The sequence below is a fragment of the Mauremys reevesii genome, linkage group 1 (assembly GCF_016161935.1).
Source record: "Mauremys reevesii isolate NIE-2019 linkage group 1, ASM1616193v1, whole genome shotgun sequence".
Taxonomy (NCBI): Eukaryota; Metazoa; Chordata; order Testudines; family Geoemydidae; genus Mauremys; species Mauremys reevesii.
Genome location: NC_052623.1, coordinates 199957074 through 199977653, shown reverse-complemented (window position 1 = coordinate 199977653; position 20580 = coordinate 199957074). Strand labels below are relative to the sequence as shown.

Below are 20580 nucleotides of genomic sequence, written 5' to 3'. Positions count from 1 at the left end.
TTGTTCTCTTTTGAGATAGCATTGTACTGTGGGTGTGTTATGTTATCAGTCACTGTCTAATCGCAGACAAAGCAATCTGTTACTCAGATACAATAAGGATAGTGCGGATTCTGATTGTGACTCAGGACTGAAGTGGAGGAGTGTGCATACTGTGGGAGAAGTTAGCAAGGGGGTAGGCAAGTGGGAGCTGGGGGTTTAAGCTTTAAACAAGAGTATGAGAAAAGCATTATGATCAGCATCTAGTAGGAGGAAGAGGGAAGACTAGTGACAAAGGGCATATGCTGATCATATCTTAGCACAGATAATTGGACCAGATTTGATTACAAATAAAAGAAATGATGGACAGCTGTGAATTACAAGGTTATATAATGCTGCTGAGCAGCTTCTGGTGACATCTTGAACAGAAAAGCAATAAAGAGGATTAATGGGGCTGCTTTTTCAATCTCTCTGCAGAGCAACTCACCGAAAAATGCCTGGCCATTGCTTGCTAAAAAACAGATCAAGGATCTGCATGCCAGATATGCACAGCTGAATGGCTGCTGTGCTAATACTTGCTGCTTATGTTCTGCCTAGCAGTTAAGACTGTGTCCAGAACAGACACACACACAGACCCTGTTTACAGCTCATTTTGGAAGATTTTCCTTTTTACCCATTGCTCACTTCTGATTTCGGCCTTGTTGTTAATTCCTGCTGTGGCTGCGCTGCTCTATGTTTATGAGTTGGAGCTTAGTCCAACAACAGGGTGACATTTTCCAGATGATATATTTGGGTATCAAGCTCCCAGTGCATATTGTACTTTTTTTTTTTTTTTTTTTTGAAACTGGCTAGCTGGGGGTATGAGGAGGAGAAATGGCTGCTTTGACTGCTTGCTTGCTTCCTGCTCAACTCTGAATGCCGCAGGGAGTCTGCAGGGGGAGCACTGGCTCTGCCTGTGCTGAGGAGAGTACCTCAAACCGGATGACTCCCATGCTACAGCCAGACTAGCCATGGAAGGGAAGAAAAAGGGAGTCAGAGAACCTGGAAAGAAGCCTGCAGATATGCAGCAGGCCTGCAGTGGGAGGAAGAGGATGAAGTGACTAAGATGGAGGATCAATTGGACAAGGAGAGGCAGAAGATTAATTGTCTAGGGACGGCTGAGGGAAGTGGTAGGTTAATTAGATGTGGTGAGTCCACGGGCCAAGGCTAAACTCACTGGAAGCAGAGGAATGACTCCTGGGTTAGAGGACTAGATGATTGGTTGAGGGTACCTAAAGGGCAGAGAATGGATTGTGTGATTGATTAGTTGGTCTTTCAGAGAATGGCTGGGGTGGAAAGGAGGTAGGGATTGCATTGAATGGAGTTCTAAGAATGGATTTGATTGAGACCCTTGAGGGCTAGCTTGAGAATCAGTTCATTAGGGAGCTTTGGGTAGAGAAGATTGATTGATAGATAGGGTGGATTGGTGGTCAGAAGAGGAATTGAAGGGTCCTGGGGGGAAGGGGTTGAAGAGGATGACTAATGGTGGCAAGGATGGGTTGGCAGTCTGAGAAGGGCAGAGGTTGCAGCAGGAGCTGAGCAGAAGAATGAGAACAAACTATGGAACTGAAAAGAGCCTGGGGAAGGAGAAAATCATTCCTGAATCTTGGGATGGGGGAGAAAATTGATTGGTGTGGCTGGGTTAAGAGGTTTGATTAGAGTAGATAATTGATTTAGGAACAATGTACCAGCAAGCAATGGCTCAGAGTGCTGCTGGCTGTGTTGAATTACCCAGTTGCTTTGTGCGTGTTCTGGCTGGAACTAATTTGGGGTAGCATCACAAGTTGGGTACACTATTTTCATCTCCTCTGTCTCTGAACTACCATCGGCTCCCTTTCCAGCGGAAGGAAACTTCAGCATAAATGTTTCTTCATTAACAAATCTAGTTATTTTTATAAAGCAGTGACATGCAAGGCCCCGGGTACCATGGGAAAGTGTTTTTTGAATTAATATTACTTGGTTCATTTCTTTAACACATTTACTAATGTAATCCTCAAGTCCCTGTGCCTCCTGCTTAACTTGGCTTCTAGCTGCAGTGTTCGATTCAAAATAAATAATTATACAATAAAAGATGAAGACAAGTGGGTTTCATTTCAAAGTCAGCTGGTGTTTTGACATTGCCCTTTTCCCTACAGCACTGGTGAGGTACAACAATGTACACAGGAAGAGTCATTCCGATGTCACAAAGTGATTTTAAATAATTTGCATGAATATTCATGTCATCTAGTATATCAGCTGCTATCATGATTCCATCAAGTATCAAGGAATGGTAATGTGGTGCTATTTTGATGACCTTCTGTCTTGTTACTCCTCCCAACAATCTCTATCAATCCCTTTGGGTCCAATCATGGTGGCATAGACTCTACTGCATCTGACTACATTAATTTTAAACAAAATGGAAGGAGATACAATGCAGTGACATTTAAAAAAATCTGGGCATAATAATGTTTTATTATGTTGCCTGCATTAAAAATCACAAACCTATTGCAGTTATGTTTCTTTGCAGCAATGTCCTTGCTATAAACCAAGGTGATGTAATAACTTCAGGGGCAACATTTCAGTTTGGTTTGAGTCACTTTCATTCAGTGTGGCTTTGTGGGAACCAGAATCGTTGGCTATGTTTTGCTAACTTTAATTTGAGCAGACTGTTGTCAGTTTGCGAGGGTCACCATTGTCCCCAGAGGAGCACTCCCAGAATCCATTCTTCAATAAACTGAAGGAGAATGAAAGAATAACTTTTACCAAAGTGAAAAGTACTGGGAACAGATCAACCCCTAGCAGTGCAGTTTGGGCTGTTTGTTCCTAATTACAAGGATCACTAGAGGAAAGTTAGTTATAAATGAGTATAAAGACTAATCATTTATTTAGGCTACTGGATACAGATTGACCCTATAGTTCTCACTCTAATATAACCTATGCTGTTTGGTGTCATCCTGTTGGGTGTGTCTCAATATTAGCCTTCATTAACCTGTCAGGTAAACAAATTAATGTCACGATCTGAAAGAGGGAGGAGGGTGGTAGTAGGTAGAGTAGGATGGAACATGCATCTTTCAGAATTGAAACTGAGTTGGAGTGGACTCCCCCAGAGGATTTCTGGCTTGTCTGGAGTCAGGAATAGTTATGGAAACAACAGGCCTCATGATATTTTGGCATTTTCCCTCTGGTACTGTCGGGTTTATTAGGAACTGGGGAACCTTTTGGGACAGGAGGACTGGTACAGGAAGGATGGGGCTCAACCTAAACCAAAAGGGAGCCAGATTGCTGGCATGTAAAATTACAAAGGTTGTAGGGGAGTTTTTAAACAAAAGGTGGGAGAAAAGCTGATTGGTGTTGAGGAGCGTATGGTTTAGACAGACACATCCCTTAGGGGATACTCTATATCCTAAAGAGGAGCAGATGACTGGGCAACAAAATGGCAGATGAAATTCAATGTTGGTAAATGCAAAGTAATGAACATTGGAAAACATAATCACAGCTATACATGCAAAATGATGGCCATTACCACACAAGAAATCAATCTTGTTTTCAACGAACTAGCCACAATGACTCCATGTGCTCAATGGGCAGCAGCAGTTAACAGCATGTTAGAAACCATTAGGAAAGGGATAAAAAATAAGACTGAAAATATCAAAATGCCACTGTATAAATCCATGGCCCATCCACACCCTGAATACGCTATACAGTGCTGGTCACCCCATTTCAAAAAAGATATATTAGAATTAGAAAAGAATACAGAGAAGGGCAAGAAAAATGATTAGGGGTATGGAACAGCTTCCATATGAGGAGAGATTAAAAAGACTGGGACTGTTCATCTTAGAAAAGGACAACTATGGGGGTGGTCTGATAGAGTTCTGTAAAATCATGAATGGTGTGGAGAAGGTGAATAAGGATGTGTTGTCTACTCCTTCACTTTCCACAGGAACTAAGAGTCATTCAATGAAATTAATGGGCAGCAGGTTTAAAACAAACAAAAAACGTAAGTACTTCTTCACACAACACACAGTCAACCTGTGGAACTTATTGCCAGATGATGTTGTGAAGGCCAAGAGTATGAGTGGGTTCAAAAGAGAATGAGAAGTTTCTGGAGGATAGGTCCATCAATTTCTATTAGCCAAAGTGATCAGGGATGCAACTCAATGCTCTGACTGCCAGAAACTGGAATTGGATGGCAAGAGATGGATCACTTGATAATTGCTCTGCTCTGTTTATTCTCCGTGAAGCATCTGGCACTGGCAACTGTTGGAAGGCAAGATACTGTGCTAGATGGACCCAGTATGGCCATTCTTATGGTCTTATCTGAGATGGGTCACAAGCTTTAAATATCACTTTCTGTCACTACTTTGAACTTCTACAGGCCTATCTAGAATGGGAATAAATAAAAGGGTCACTTTCGGATAGCAGTTAACACACACACATAGAAACCATAATGTGTCCCATTTCTAAAGCCCAAATAATTGTATTTGAAGTTTCTTCACACTATTAATACTGGTGAGGTTGGCATGTTCTGGAAATACAAGGGACTGCATGCCCTCATAAGATAACTGAGGAGTCATTATTTTGAATTTGGCTCTGGTAGAGAAGGGCATATTCCTGGGATATTCAGCATTTCATTCCATCTCTGATGGAAATCTGAAATGGATGCAAAAACTAAACTGTGAAGTTGGAGTATTTGTCAGTGGCTGGAAATGTGTTGAAGAACATGGACAGTGAAAACATTGCTCAGATACTTTGTTCTGCACAAAAAGAGACAAAGGGAGATAAAATAGCTTCCCTATCATCTATGACAGTGCAGCACATGTTCATGATCAAGGCAGTGAATTTCTCTTAATCAGGTCAAACCTCCTTTTTTGGTACTAGACAGATGGAATTATGCATTTTTATGGTGGTGTAGGAAAAAAACTCTACTTCTGTGATGCTACATGATTGGAACATGACCATTGCTATCATTAATATTGCCAATATTAGACTATTGCAACAAATCTTATATAAAGTATATCATGTAAGGTGTCAGTGGAAAAGTTATGATTTGCTAAATAAAATAATCCTGTTTGTATGCATCTATCACCTTCATCGTTGTATCTAAAGTTATGAATATTGACTATATACCTGTATTTTAAATGTGCTTGCTCCTGTGTTGACACCCACAAGGTAATTTGCATCCAGTCTGGCCAGCACATTGCAAATGAACTATTTGAGTTGTTGGCACATTAAGGAACATATAACTCTTACAATGTATCTTCTTACACAGAAGAAGCTCCTCCCTGCCTAGTGAGCCTTCCTGTGGACTGTTTAGCCAGAATATAGGTAATGGCTGATCCTATGAGTCATCAACCAGGTAAGAGCATGTGACTTTCTCATGTGACACTGGACTTCATCTTGTGCCTGTAATTTTCCAAAAACTAAGACTGAGCATCCCCTCCACATGGGAGAAGGTATAAAAGACCTTGGAAGCATCTCCATTTTGCCTCTTTCCTTCTCTGATCTCCGGACTATGGACTGACACTAAAAGAAATATTCCAACCAATGAACTAAGGACCTTCCAACCTTTTGGAAATTACCAGAGACTTTACAAGACAGCGATCTATAACATCACTGCTTCAAACCTGCTACAAGAATTCTGCAATGATTGTATGTGTATGATTCCTTCAACCATTTAAGCTCTCTCCTCTTTCTTTTCTCTTATAAATAAACCTTTAGATATTAGGTACTAAAGGATTGGCAACAGCCTGATTTGGGTAAGATCTGAATTATATATTGACCTGGCTATGTGGCTGATCTTTTGGGATTAGAAACACCCTTTGTTTAATAAAATTGGTTTTAAATAACCAGTCATCATTAAGTCTAGTGTCTGGATGGGGAGACAAGATCTGGAATGCTTAAGGAGACTGCAGTTTGGACTTCAGTGTAGTGAGAGAGAAGTTTATTTTTGTTACTGGCTTGGTATATCTTATGGAAGAATAACCACCAGTTTCGGTTGAGTCTACCCTATTTCTCAGCAGTTTGTCCTGAACGTGGCATCCTCAGCTGTGACCCACTGAAGCACAGTAACAGCTTCATTTCATGCACTTATGTGATTGCCCAATTCTTCTTTGAAATTTGATGTACCTAATGCCAGAAGTGGTGTTGAGTTCTACTGGCCAAATTCAACCATACAGTCCTATTGACTTCAGTAGAATTATATCCATTTACACCAGCATTGATTCTGCTTCAAGGATACTTTGAGGAGCTCCATGCCTTTCACTTCTCTAGCCACATCATGACACAGTTCTGTTCTCTATAGGCTCTTATACCATGCTCATCACCATAGTATATGAGTGCCCTGCCATATATCAAGTTGCCATAGCCCCTGAAGCACATGACTAGTCCCATTAAGTTCAGTAGTACTGCTCACGTGCTTAGTTACAGATATGCTTAGGTGCCTTGTTGAATAGGGACTATGATGGTGGGGATTCTGTCTGCAGGTTATATCTATATAAATATGAAGTAACATTGAAATCAAGGGGGCAGAGGTTACTCTAGATCAGGGATAGGCAACCTATGGCATGCGTGCCAAAGGTGGCACGCTAGCTGATTTTCAGTGGCACTCACACTGCTCAGGTCCCAGCCACTGGTCCGGGGGGCTCTGCATTTTAATTTAATTTTAAATGAAACTTCTTAAATGTTTTAAAAACTTTATTTACTTTACATGCAACAATAGTTTAGTTATATATTATAGACTTATAGAAAGAGACCTGCTAAAAACATTAAAATGTATTACTGGCACGCAAAACCTTAAATTGGAGTGAATAAATGAAGACTCAGCACAGCACGTCTGAAAGGTTGCTGACCCCTGTGCTAGATTGATGTGGGTGTGACTGAGCAGAACTGGCCCCCTTGTTTCTAGGAATGAATACGTACTTTACTGCTGAACTTAAAAGAGAAGTATTTATCAGGGGAACAATTTGTATAGTGGGGGTGAGGAGAGCCACTGAACCAAACTATAAACCCTGTATACGAGGGAAACTACTTCAAACCAAGGGGTGAGGCAACACCATCAGCACCCCTAGTTCCAGCACCTACGGTATTTACTCTCACCTGAGCTGAATACAATCAGTAGCACAAAGCATCAAACAGTCTGTCTGGGTGATGTTTCAAAACCCAGGAAAATGTGAAGCTTGACAAGGGATCAAACACAAGCCTTGATTCTTGAAACTGCTGGCTAAAAGGATTAAATAACTTTTTAACCAATATCCCAGTACTTCCTGCTGTATTTATAAATGAATGCCTCTAGATCTTTTAAACTGAATTTTAAATAAACCTTTTCTTTTCATTGGAAAAGACGCCAAGCACAGTGTTCATAGCAAAATGTGATTTACAGAGGTCATAGAATTCTCATTTCAACCTATTGCACAGACTCAAATGGCAGATGGAGATGTATTCTCACCTTGATAGCTGGCTATTTTTGTATCTGTTATTTTTTTAAAAAGAGTAAATGAAATAGCTGATTTGGAAGGAGTGCAAGCAGCAAGGGTGGTGTGTACACACTTAATATCAGGTTTCTTTTCTTGCTGGGTGAAATTTTACAAATGTTCTGCTAATCAGAATCTTGACATTACCCTCAAGAAAATGAACCAGAGGAGGCGTAACCTTTGCAGTATTCCCTCTAAGCGTAAAATGGAATATGTCAGTCTGGCCACAGGTGTTTTGTTTTTGAGATGAAGATAGTTATTTATATTGGAAAAAAATATTACTACCGCTTTGCACATCTATAGTCGGGCCTGCCACCGGAGGATCTCAGCATAGCACTGACATTTGAGCTAGATTGCACAAAAGGAGCAGGCAACATGAGCCAAGAAGCCTTTTCTGCCATCGTGATCAGTCGTAGATCATATACTCCCGCAAGCTCCAGGACCGTTCTCTGTTGGTCACTAGCCAGCTCAAAGGGAATGGAGAGGGAAGGAGAGGAGGTAGGGCCCAGGTCCTAGCCTGTACACACAGAGGAACACGCTGCATCTCATGGCCTCCATGAAGGCTAAAAGTAGAACTGTGTTTAAAAGAAGAATGATGTAAGTGTATGGAGGCTAAGCCCATCCATGGCTATTAGCCAAGATGGTTAGGGATACAACCCCATGCTGTCCCTAAACCTCTAAGTGTCAGATGATGGGACTGGATGATGGGTGGATCACTCAATATTTGCTCTGTTCTGTTCCTTCCCTCTGAAGCATCTGGCACTAGCCACTGTTGTAAGACAGGATAATGGGCTAGATGGATCATTAGTCTGACGCAGTGTGGCTCTTCTTACTTTAATAGCAGAGGACATGCTCCCGCCAAAGGCTTGGGAAGTTCAGGAGTGATTATGCCTCCTGATGCTCTCGCTCAGATGGGGCAATTCTGCACAGCCACTTACTTGTGGCTGTGCCTCTCCGGCACATCTGAGCCTTGACTGATTGAGATTCACAACTCCCTTGTGATGCAGGTATTAAGATACCCATTTTATAGAAAGGCAGGCTAATGCCAAGTTCAGTCTTGGAATAGACAGTTTCTTGACTAGACAGTCTACTGCCTTCAATAGGAGCTGTTCCACTCCTTTGAAACCTGAATTCAAACCAGTGAGTCAAGAACAGATTTGGGATAGAACCCAATAGTCCTGGCTCCGAGTCCCTTGCTTTCATGTTCCATTCTTGTAAGTGGTGATATGTTACACCAAGCCCATGAGAATAGAATAGGATGTTACATTTTGCATATGCACATCTGCAAGCTCAGAAAATCCACATCCTGGATTTAAACAGTCCTGTTGCAACTCCTGTTCTGAAGATATGGAGAAACTATGAAAGTACGTTAATTTTAAAATCTAAGAACCCTGACACTGTAGCTTTAAAGCAACATAAAAAATGCCTTTGAGCCATCTGGACTATATTGTTGGGGAGCAGATCTGTATGTAAGGAAAATACGAGTCCTGGTCACTAGCATAGTCTGAAGGAGGAATGGATAAAGCACTGGATTCTGGTCAGGGGCTAAAATCTGGCTCAGCTTCAGGAAAGTTTGTTGAAATATTTAAAGTCAATTTCCCCTATATGAACTTATAGTCATAGACTCATATACTTTAAGGTCAGAAGGGACCATTATGATCATCTAGTCTGACCTCCTGCACAATGCAGGCCACAGAATCTCACCCACCCACTCCTGTAACAAACCCCTAACCTATGTCTGAGTTACTGAAGTCCTCAAGAGAGGGTTCAAATGTCTGATCAATGAAGATTCAAAATAAAAGAGGGGTTGTCCTTCTAAATCATGGGGTGGATGTTCTCAGAGCCGTGGTGGAGATGAAATGTCTCGCAAGTACAGCTGGTTGAAATTTTTTTCACAAAAATTTAGAAAATATATAAATATATCCCATTTTGAGTGTTCAAAACAGTATTTTTTCATTTTACAAAATTCTTTATGGCTTCCAAAAACGTTCCAAACCTCAAAGAGACCCTTGTGTGAGTAAAAACTGGAGCGAGTGCATCCAGTCACGGAGCGAGGAAAATGCAGCATGTCACAACCTATACCAAGTCAAAAGCTACACAATGCTAAACAGAAAAAAAACTAAAACTAAAAGTTCTATATAAGATCTGATAATTACTGTTAATAAAAACCAGGGATGAGGTCTTATTTGTGTCCCAGAGCTCAGATATTAGACTCCTAACACCTTGGGCTCCTTTGCACCCATTTCTAATGAAAGCGACAACAACAACAACAACAAAGCGGTTAACCTGATGTTCAGTCTAAAATGACTTGAAATCAGCATTTGTTTAAAGGATAAAATTATCTCTGCTAGACATGAAACATGCTGAGAGTCCCACACGGTGAGAGAGATTTTTAAATAACAAATTCTGCCTGGTATCAGTTCTAATTAGCAAATTGGATTTTCTCCTGTCACATGTGTGCTTCTGTTCTTCTCAGGCCTTACTTTTCCCTAAAGTGGTGTGTCTGAGGCAACCACACACCTGCAGGGAGAAGGGCATGTTTTTTTTTTTTGTTTGTTTTTTTCTTTAAGCAGTTAAAGGCATGTGGGACTGGATGCTGTAGTGACAAACAAGAAAGAAAACTCTGATGTCTTTGTTAAGACAGACAGGTTTAGCTTCAAGGGCATTTCTGAAAATGTAGTCTTTTAAGAAAGGAACTAGAAGCTTTGGGACTTGGCACCTTTGGGCAACAGGGATAAGAATGAGATCTAGTTGATCCATCCTCATCTTCTTCCTTTTTGTCTCTTTCTAGCCAGCTTGCAGATAGTTCTTCCAGGGATAAGTTCTAGGAAAAAGGAGCTAGAGGCAAGCCAATTGATCTAAAGTTTAAAGTTTGTCTCTCTCTCTCCCCCCATGCCGGTCAGGAAAGAGTGACTGTAAAAATGCCCTACTGGGCTTCTGTATTTATTCATTCTCTGTGGCTTACAAGCCCTGGCTGGGATGATTTAGTTGGGAATTGGTCCTGCTTTGAGCAGGGGGTTGGACTAGATGACCTCCTGAGGTCCCTTCCAACCCTGATAGTATATGATTCTATGGCTTTTCTTGCCACCAGCCCTGCAGTCTCAACCTGGATGTATCCTCTCTGCCTTTTACGTCACCAATACAAATGATTCTCTGGTTACCACGTACCACAATTTTGCTGATGCTAGAGCAATAGAATCCATCTTTTTCTCCCATAACTGTTGTGGCTCTGCAGGGATAGTAAAACTTTGGTTTTGTTGTTGAAGTAAGTCAACATGACTTACAGATACACAAGGTACTGCTTTGTTGAATGAGACTGCGCCATCTTTGCATTTAGCAGTTTATTTCCTGACTGCAATGCTTTATATTCTCTCTCCCACAACCAAAGGTGAAGCTGATTGGAAACTTGCGCCACAGCCTGCCACCTAATGATAAGTCGACGACAAAGATCTTGATTATAATGATTTATAGCAGAAGGGAGGGCAACAGAATACGTCACAGAAACCTAAAATAGATTCAGCTCTCAGCTGTTCCTGTGCTCATTCAATTGGCCGAACATAAAACTCTGGCTATAACCAAGATTTCCTCATTTAACCTCAGATAAAATTATTTTTTTATCATGAGAGCCTCTGCAGCTTTTATTGAAAGATACCTAAAATATAATGTAGGGATCAGTCCTGAATGGACAAGGATGGGATAGATGACCTAATAGGGACTTGCCATTTCTATCTTATGTGATTGCATTCTAGTCCTCTTATTGAACTACATTAGAATATCTATAAAATTAGCATCACCCCAGAAATCTGTAATGGACAGTAAGCACTAAGGAGCCAGGTTTGGCAGCAGAGATGGCAAAGAACTATTATTAATTGCACCAGGTCACAGTTTAGACCAAGTTAGCTCAGGCATTTGGGAACATCAAGTTCACAATGATTATTACACAGGTATTAGAATAATCATTTCATTCATAGACATGTGAGGCATATCTTTATAATATCTGGCTGCTGAATCTGAATCTGCCTTTTTCCTGAAAGTGTCGTTTATCAATTGCTGCCAACTTTCAGCTCAGTTAGAAAGTCAACAAGAAAAACTCATGAAATCTTGACATCTCAAAAATAAACAAAATTAAAAGTAATAGTGTTTTAGTGATTGGAATGGGTTCTTTCTCTCGTCACCACAGAGAAAAGCTGGGTGGGGAAATCTTTGTCCCAAACCATGAGACTTTGAGATTTGAACATTTTTTTCCCCATCCTAAATGATAACAAAAAGTTGAAATATCAAAAATGTTCATGAAAATAATAATATCCGACTGGGTCAATCAAAACATTTTGTTTCAATAATTTTCAGATATTTAGTTTCCATTTTGACCTTTTAAATTTTTCCATGTTTTTACTATAAATTTAAATCTCAAAACAAAAAAGTCATTTTGACTCAAAACCCAGAAAATTTTAATTAAGAAAAAATTGAAACAATTCCAAAACTTTTCAAATTTTTGTTGAAATGGGAAATTTGACAACACCAACTCTTTCCCACAAACGTTTTCAGTTGGATGAATCTACATTTCCAAACAAAAGAAAACAAATTTAAGTCAAATTTCTGAGCAGTAATACTAGCTGACATTGTCGGTTACAACTAGTCTGTTGTAACTGACACTTGGGGATGGACAGTGGTCTGTCCAGCCCTAGAATACGGAGTGCTCAGTGGTGGATTATAGTCATCTTGGCTTCCTCTCCCACCTCTGCCAAAAGCACAGGAACAGAATACCTATGAATCAGGCCTACTAAGTACTGCACTTTCTCTCGCTATGCACACACGTTTAATAGTAGAAAAATAGAATCTTCCACCCATAACCCTTTGCCACCTCCATATTCACGGCTCTCTAAAACTGGGCATGTTGCATATTAACATCCATAATTCTCCACATACAAACCTTCATCTTGAACAATCTGCTCATCTTAGGCAAGTTTGTGTAAGACCCTGCAGGGCTAGAAGCTGGGACTATAGGGGTTCTGAGTTACCAGCACTTCCACATAGCCATCAGAAGCTTAAGTCAGGTTTCTTCTGAAGGATGCTGTGAAGTTAGCAAATGCAGGACGTACTACCCAGGAGGGCTGAGTGGTACATTCCCCCTGCAGTCTGCTGGTTGGCTTGTGCTGGTATATAAACCAGGAAGCCGGCATGGGTATGGGGAGGTGTCTTAGCAATGATGCAGACTGCCTGCTTCTGCTTCAGACCTTGGCTGCCTATGGATTCTAGACCCTGGCTTCTGACCCTGCTTTCTTCCCAGCTCTGTTAGTTGTCTGGTGCCCGACCTTGACTTCTTGGTATCCTGACCTCGCTTGACCTTGTCTCCTGACTGCAGCCTCATAATTGACAGGTGCACATACCCCAGCCCTGACAGTGAGTCTGTATATGTATGCTTCATTACACACCATCCTTCAATATTTTCAATGGTTTCCTGTTCATCCCTGAATCCAAATCAAGGATTTAGGATGTCTAAACTTTTTATGGATTCTCCTCACCATACCTCTTTGACTTCATTCTCCTGTTCCAGCACCTACTCACTTCAGTCCTCCAGTTGTTGCGTTCTTCATGCTTACTCTCTAGGACTCTTTACTATTGGAGGTAATTTAGTTGTGGTGACTAATTTAAGGAATCTACACCCAATGTTTTAGCTTTGTGCTTTCTTCATGCCAACTATTTAAATATTTAACACCCCCCCCCCCCACACACACACAGTGATCTGTATGTGGATGAATTGTTTTTTCCTGGGCCATGAAATGTGTTGCAAAAGATGAATTCCATTATAGTATATTTTGTGCTAGTCTAGGTTCAACATAGGGAACCTAGAGATGGAAAGCTCTGTATCCTATTATCTGTCCCCTACGGCACCTACAAGCCACAGTATTTTTTGGCCATTGCTGGCTTACAGACCTTTCTGTCTAACATCAGTGCTGAAAATCTGAACTCTAGAAATAGAATTATTTTATTTAAAACTTGTCTTAAAAGTCATTTACGTCTAAGCAAGACTTTTAGAAGTTCCCATATACTGTAGATTTAGTTCAAATGATAGTTACTTGTATTCTATATTTTAATATGTAATAGTTAGTGTCTTGCTTTGGGGAAAATATAGCAGTCAAGAAAGTTCTCTTCTTCCAATTTTTTTTCCTGTATTCTATATTAAAATATTAAAATATAGAATACAGGAAAAAAATTGGAAGAAGAGAACTTTCTTGACTGCTATATTTTCCCCAAAGCAAGACACTAACTATTACAGTGAACATATAAAATTAAACTTTCTTACATTTTGTAATTTCACAAGGAGCAGAATATTAATGGGAGCTCGGGAGATCCTACATTTGAAGGGGGGAAATAATAAATTCAGTCACTTTTCTTCTTTCTCACTGAATGTCAGTGCAACACCGCATTATGATTCAGCACACACCATCCACACTAAAAAGCTCATATTCTGGGGTTCAGAGCTTTTCATCAAAGACCCACATAGTGCATCATAACCCTTTGAAAACGTGCAGTTGGTAGGCTGGTGGTGTTCCAGATGCTGGCAGATGTACTCACAGAAATATGAGATGCTAACTCTTTTATTTTCTCTATTTTCAGCCAGGCACAAGTCAACAGCATTCCAGCTTACACACCTTCTGTTAATGAAGGGAAAGGAGCGATGACACACTGCCAGGAAGTGAGTCTGAAAAGGAAAGTGTGTTTTAACGGGATCAATCAGCATGGTCTCTTCTGGATCATTTTTGTCCACCTAATCCTGTTGAGCTGCATGCTTTGGATGGTTAAAGGTGACCATCTCAATCCCGCCTGCTCACAGAAAGAGGGACTCAAGGTGAATCCAAAGGGACTGTACTGATTTGAGAATGTAAAAATGCAGGGGGCAATGAAGGCAAAAGGACAAACTGTTGAGGTCATAGCTGAAATTAAAGGTGAAGGGCTAATAAAAATGCCTTCCTCTTCCTTCTCTGTCTAAAGGAAGTTTGCACAAGGGGAAATTTCTGAGAAAACTGTGATTATTAATACAGTTGGTCTTTGTTAACTGTGTTGGCTTTTATTTTCATTATCACAAAAGGGGGGGTCTAGTCGGCAAAAGATGACACCTCAGAAGCAGTAGTAGGGTTTCTTTGCCCCGGCAGATGTGGGGAGAAGGATGAAAGTCTCTGAAAGGCCACATATACATTCCTAATTGGACATGGATGTCTGAAGACCAGCTCTTCTTCCCTCCCCAATGCAATTAGCTGTGGCAAGATTGGGAGCCAAGGATTCCTCATTACCCCTCTCTCCATGAAACATCAGGGAACATTTTCAGAAGTGCTCAAGTCTCATTCTCAAAAACACCAAAGTAATTTAGGTGCTTTTGAAAATTTTACCTATTGGCAACTTCTTCCCCGCCTCCACTCTTTTCTGTTCAGCGAGAGCAGAGGAGGAGGAGGAGGTCATGATGCCCTTGGATGACAGCACTTATCTCCTTGAAAGCGAATGCCAAAGAGACCTCCTTTTGACACTGAATTTCAGTATAAGTTGAGTGAAGCTTCATTACAAGGAATCAAGTATCAGAGCCATGTTAGTCTGGATCTGTAAAAGCAGCAAAGAGTCTTGTGGCACCTTATAGACTAACAGACGTTTTGGAGCATGAGCTTTCGTGGGTGAATACCCACTTCGTCGGATGCATGTAATGGAAATTTCCAGGGGCAGGTATATATAAGCAAACAAGAAGCAGGCTAGAGATAACGAGGTTAGTTCAGTCAGGGAGGATGAGGCCCTTTTCTAGCAGCTGAGATGTGAAAACCAAGAGAGGAGAAACTGGTTTTGTAGTTGGCAAGCCATTCACAGTCTTTGTTTAATCCTGAGCTGATGGTGTCAAATTTGCAGATGAACTGAAGCTCAGCAGTTTCTCTCTGAAGTCTGGTCCTGAAGTTTTTTTTTGCTGCAGGATGGCCACCTTAAGATCTGCTATTGTGTGGCCAGGGAGGTTGAAGTGTTCTCCTACAGGTTTTCGTATATTGCCATTCCTAATATCTGATTTGTGTCCATTTATCCTTTTCCTTAGAGACTGTCCAGTTTGGCCGATGTACATAGCAGAGGGGCATTGCTGGCATATGATGGCGTATATTACATTGGTGGACGTGCAGGTGAATGAACCGGTGATGGTGTGGCTGATCTGGTTAGGTCCTGTGATGGTGTCGCTGGTGTAGATATGTGGGCGGAGTTGGCATCGAGGTTTGTTGCATGGATTGGTTCCTGAGCTAGAGTTACTATGGTGCAGGGTGCAGTTACTGGTGAGAATATGCTTCAGGTTGGCAGGTTGTCTGTGGGCGATGACTGGCCTGCCACCCAAGGTCTGTGAAAGTCTGGGATCATTGTCCAGGATGGGTTGTAGATCCCTGGTGATGTGTTGGAGGGGTTTTAGCTGGGGACTGTATGTGATGGCCAGTGGAGTCCTGTTGGTTTCTTTCTTGGGTTTGTCTTGCAGTAGGACACTACATGCATCCGACGAAGTGGGTATTCACCCACGAAAGCTCATGCTCCAAAACGTCTGTTAGTCTATAAGGTGCCACAAGACTCTCTGCTGCTATTACAAGTAATATTGAAAGTCTGTTAAAATACATGTAAGCTACTCAGGACTTTCACTGTACTCCAAGGATTAGTCGCAAACACATGTTATACCACTTGAACAATACTAGTACAGTTAAGATGGTACAACCAACCTAGTGTGGCTGCAGTTATATTAGTATAGAGGGGCTTATACCAATATATATTATTGCTGTCAGGGAAGGAGAATAAGCTATACTCCTATAAAGCACCATTATGCCAATAGAGATGTATTAACACTAGTGGTTGTATGGATTTAAAATATTCTGATGACAAAATCATACCCCCTAACTGAAAGAGTTAAATTGGTACAAAAACTGTATGTAGACCAAGGGTTTCATGTGACTTGACCTATACTATAAGGCCACGATCCTGCACCATTAAAGTCTATGGAAGCTTTGCCATTAACTTCAGTAATATGGGATCACATCCTAGAATTGCTATTTATTCCTTAGCAGTTGTGTGCTTCCCCCTTCCTCCCCCGAATTGTGCCAGGTCCAAACTAGAGGGAGTCATAAGTACTGTTTGCACTGTGGCATCTAATCCAGCTCAGAACAAGGTTAGGTGACACTGTGGCGTAAAATTGCCTGGACCTAGTCAATACTAGAGCTTGCACTGCTGGCAACATCATTGCGAAATATGGCCACAAAATTTCCTAGTGCAGAAACATCTTATAGATGGGTTCCACTCTATTTGGAAACAAGAAATTAAAATTTCAGTTCTCGGACACAATAACAATATTGTTAATAATAAAATAATACTGTGTGGAAATGCAGTACTAGTTTTTACCTGCATGTAATAAAACATGTCAGGTTAGTTCAACCAGTTACCTGGTACTTTTGCAGAGATTTTTTTTTTTTTAACGAAATTTAAGTTTCCAAAAGTTTTGACCACACTATAAAATGGGTTTAAATAAAATCAGAATTTTTTTGGGTCAAAATTTCCAGAATTAAAAGTTTTGAGTAGTTCTAGCAGAGGTGGCAGCATCATATACTTAGGAGAATCTCTCTCCATGGGGCCGCAGAGTTTGGATAGTGATGAAGTGGTGACAAGCTACAGCTCTGAAAAGAAACTTCAACCTTCATTGTTTCCACTTATTAAATCCCAGCCAACTGATCCATGTAATTTCATGAACAGGATGTCTGACATTAGATACAATGATCCTAAATCCAAAGCACATTGGAGTCCCTAGACTCCCACTGACTTCAATGAGCTTTGGAGTAGACACTAAAATCCATATTTAAACACCAAAGCATATATTTAGCTGAATAAATCTGGATTTTAGTTCCTAACTTTTGGCTCCCAACATTTGAGAATTGTAGCCTATGCATTTGGTACCCAAATTTATTGCACAAGATCTAGTAGCAGGAGTGAAGCTAACAGGTTGGGAAATGGTGTTTTGGCATAGGACTTTGAACAGAAAAGGTTAAAGGGGCTGTAGAAAACCATATTTTTGTTGTGATTTACAACAGTAATCTGTCTTATCTGTATCACTATGATGAAAGAGAAAAATGAGAAAAGCAGCAGGAATAGATCATTGTAATAACAACAACAATGTTCTCTATCATTTTGGACTTGTCACTCTAGAAATGATTAGATCCTTGCCTCGTTCAATGAATAGCAAGTAACTGGCATGCTTCCAAAATGAATTAGTAACAATCATACGTAGCCTGGATTTTTCTGTGTAGTACAGAGTTTGCCAGAACCCATGGGGTTTTTTTTTAGGGGCCTACTATAAGCTTAGTATTTGATCTAAAATCCATTGGAGTCAATGAGACTCTGTCTATTAACTTCAACAAGCTTTGGATTTGGCTCTTAGTTCACATGTGATTTCCATATCGTAATATTGACTGGGCATGTGCCTTTTTTCCACTTGTTGTGCAGTTTGGGGACAAGAAGAGATTCATAAGACTAAAAGCTTGTCCTTTTCTTTCTTGTTTTCTAATCCCTCGCCAGTTTGTGCCTTCACATTACTTGGGAGAATGCTAATGGCTGAAATGGATGAAAACCTGTTTAAAAATTGATAGTCCAGCTCTCAACTTTGCTGAACCTCGCTGAAATCAGTCTGGGTGTTTATCTTTTAATACCTGGCGTCTACCAATGTTGGCTCTTCTCTCTTGGTCTGAGAGCCATATACTCTTGTGAGCAAGTGCCTATCCCAATGTATTTTAAAACATGGTACACATGCTTAATCAAGCCCCCTTCCTGGTCTTTGGCTTTATTAACAAATTTTGAATTAGCAATTTAACAATTTTCAGCTCAAACCTGTTCCCAGGCTTGGCTACTCTTAAGATTCTTCCTCGAGGTCTGCTCAGCCCATAGTCTAGATCTCTTCCCACCTCCCTTACTTCTGGATAGAGAGTAACAAGCCACCTGCTTCAATGAGTTAGCAAAACTGAGTTGATCATTCTCCAGAAGGACCAACTCAGCGTGAATTGTTTTAGGTAAGTACAGCCAGGTTGAGTTCAACAGATACTTTCCATGTTTAAAAACCTTTGTTAATATCATCCTTTGGAGTTATATAGCAGGAAGACAATAGTGCCGTTCTGTCAGAGTTAGGAGCCTTTAGCTGGTAGAATTTTCATTCTGCCTTCCTAGAGCTTTATGGCCTGATTTTCAGAGCTGTTGAGCATCCATAATTTCCCCTAAAGTCAATGGGGGCTCAACGCTTCTGAAAATCAGGCTGTTAATATCTGGTCACTAGAGGTCATGAGGTTTGTTTTTTAATCAAACTTTTCTTTCACAGCTCTCTGCTTCTCTGAGGTGTGTAACCTGGAGGCACAGATGAACTGCTCAGTCTGGAGCATCTTCCAGATTCACTGTGGAGGGAAGCAAGGCTCGCTTTGGCTGCACAGTGCCATCACCTCTACATGGCAGTCCTGAGTACCAGGGATTTATATAGGAAAAAAACCCACCACTGCTAGAGTTGGCAATACTTTCCCATGAAATAAAATGTATTCCTGCTGACTGATCAATACTGATAATTGTGCAAATATACTCCCCTGAGATAGAGGCAGATTAAGTTCGTAGTGCCTTTCCAATCGAGTTTGGTACATAAAGGCTCATGAAATGCTTTCCCCGAATTGCTCCTATCAGTGTTCCATTAAGAACAATATGAAGGTTCTGAACTATTTATTTAGTCACTTTTCCACTCCGTCATGTTACCCTGGGAACTTGGCTAGATGTACAAGCTCTGCACTAGGAGAAGGAGGATAATTGGCCTGCTTCCTGCAGCACTGTATTTATAAGAATACCTTTCAATGATCTATGTTTGTACTGTCTGGGAGTATGATTTCAATTCTGCCCTTGAAACACACATCCAGCAATGCTGCCAATCCGTATTATTCCCTGTCAAACATTTCACTGACTCAGGAGTCTGTGCACGATTTAAAAAGCTATGTCCTCTGCCAGGGTTACTGCAGCACTGTTGTCTTCAGCAGCAAATTCGGTTAACCTTTTGGGAAGGAAGGGCTGCAGTTCAGACACCTATCTGTCTGTTTCTATAGAACGTGATTTTCACCTTTTAGTCGCTATTCTGAAAGGGCCCGATTTACATCTCATTACTGTGTTGTCACTGGTGGGTATTCAGTGGTCAACAAATTGAGTTGTCTTGGTGTGGGAGGTGTTGGGGGACAGACAGTCCCATCCCCACACAGCATGTTCAGATTGCTTTTCTATATGCCTAGCTTCTCGGCCACTCATCTTCTGCTTTTCCTTTATGGCCTTTTTTATGTAAATTGTTCTTTCCTCTCTAAGTGACAGTTCAGCAACAAAGCTCTGGGCATCTCTGCTCAAAACTGATATGTATATCACTGAGTGAAAAAATATATATCTCTATCTCAAACATACACACTGGCTTTTAATGTAAACAACAGCTGCCACTTTCCTTATAGCCGAGGATTACTTTCTTCTTCTAATTGGTGGAACCTTTGGAGATGTGACAGTATTTAACAGCACATTTCCATGTCTATAATTTGAGTCCAAGCCAAGACTTTGGTAGCTTTTGCGTATGGATTGTCCTCTGTAGCGCTAGTTGTCCTTCTTCCCCAAATATACTCCTGAAAGATTACTCCTTCCTCTCGCCAACCCACCTCTTTTTCTTTACTGCATTTCAAAACATACCAGCAGACCCCTCAAGCCCTCGAAAGGTTGAGCATTTACATTTGCATCCACCCTCTGGATCTGAGCGTTTGAGTCTGGAGTGGAAATAAATTTGCTGAAATGATGTAGGTAAAAGTCCCAAACTGTTCAGTATTTTTACATTCGTGTGTGTGCACACTGCCTGCGTGTTCCCTGGTTTGTTTTTATTTTATACAATTTTGTATAGGCCCAGATCCATGGCTGTGTCTGATGAAAACAGACTGTAGCTTGGGGAAGGGCTTTGCAAATGTACTAGAGCCAGTGAGCAATTGGTCTATCCCCAGGCATAGCATGGAGCCGCCACCATCTGCCTCTGACCCTAGGGGGCAGTTTTGGTAGCCAGGAATTTTTACAGAGAAGCCCTGGC

At 40.9% G+C, this 20580-nt stretch overlaps 1 long non-coding RNA gene across 1 annotated transcript; it reads left to right on the top strand.

Annotated features, from left to right (window-relative positions):
- The first annotated feature begins 2239 nt into the window (after positions 1 to 2239).
- On the top strand, positions 2240 to 18982 carry LOC120395495. The gene is made up of 4 exons (XR_005592665.1): positions 2240 to 2284; positions 5264 to 5643; positions 14082 to 14160; positions 18820 to 18982. It is a non-coding gene; the product is annotated as an uncharacterized LOC120395495 (long non-coding RNA).
- The last annotated feature ends 1598 nt before the right edge of the window (positions 18983 to 20580 follow it).